Genomic DNA, 882 nt, shown 5'->3' with positions numbered 1-882 from the left:
ACGTGATAATGACTAAATTAGAAAAAGTTAATAGCTACTTAACGAGCACGCGAATTTTTCTACATTTTATATATGTATGTACATATTTTAGTGGCGACGGCTTGAATTCACTGAATTTGCCTGTTGGCCTTGACTTTCAGAATATTCAACTACTATCTTGTTTATTTTAAAGGCGTTCTGTATACTCATAAATATGTTTTCACAACAAATAATCTCAGCTACTAATCCAATATTTAAGATTGTCAACTGAATGTCACACCGAATTAGAGTCCCGCCAACTTTTCAATGGACAGATAAATGACATGTCCTTGGGTCGATTTACGTAGATACGGGAGTGCGCGAAAATTTCAACGAATTTCACAAAACAATAGTTAGTAAATATGTACACACTGTTTTCGTTATTCGTGTTTTTGAAATGCATCTTAACTAGAGCTCGGACTTAGAAGAGCACAGTTCGCCAAACGCCTATTAGCACTTCCGAACCCCCTGCTACTTCTCTAATGCTTTTATGGACGGGCATAATATTCGACGCAGGGAGACTTCGTATAGACACTTTGGAAGAATTCACGAGACTAATCAAGGCAAATAAGAACCTATGACACGGCACATTCAAAAGCCATCAGCAATGCGGCGCGTGAGCCTCAGCCTTGAGCATTAGACGCTGATCCATGGCTTCAGTTACTGCAAGAGAAGATCGCGACGAATGTTGAAGGACACTGTTAACGAAAATTGCGAACACGCGCCACATTGTTTTTGTGTCGCTTAAAAAGGTGCGCGCTAATGCAAACCATGTATATGCATATGTGCCTATGGATGTAAGTATGCGTGTATATGAAGGACCAGCCAATGGAAACTGACAAAGGAAATAGAATTTAAGTTCTA

This window comes from Rhagoletis pomonella, unplaced genomic scaffold (genome assembly GCF_013731165.1).
Source record: "Rhagoletis pomonella isolate Grant_MI unplaced genomic scaffold, Rhpom_1.0 Rhpom_scaffold_00004, whole genome shotgun sequence".
NCBI lineage: Eukaryota > Metazoa > Arthropoda > Insecta > Diptera > Tephritidae > Rhagoletis > Rhagoletis pomonella.
Note: the sequence above shows the minus strand (reverse complement) of the source record.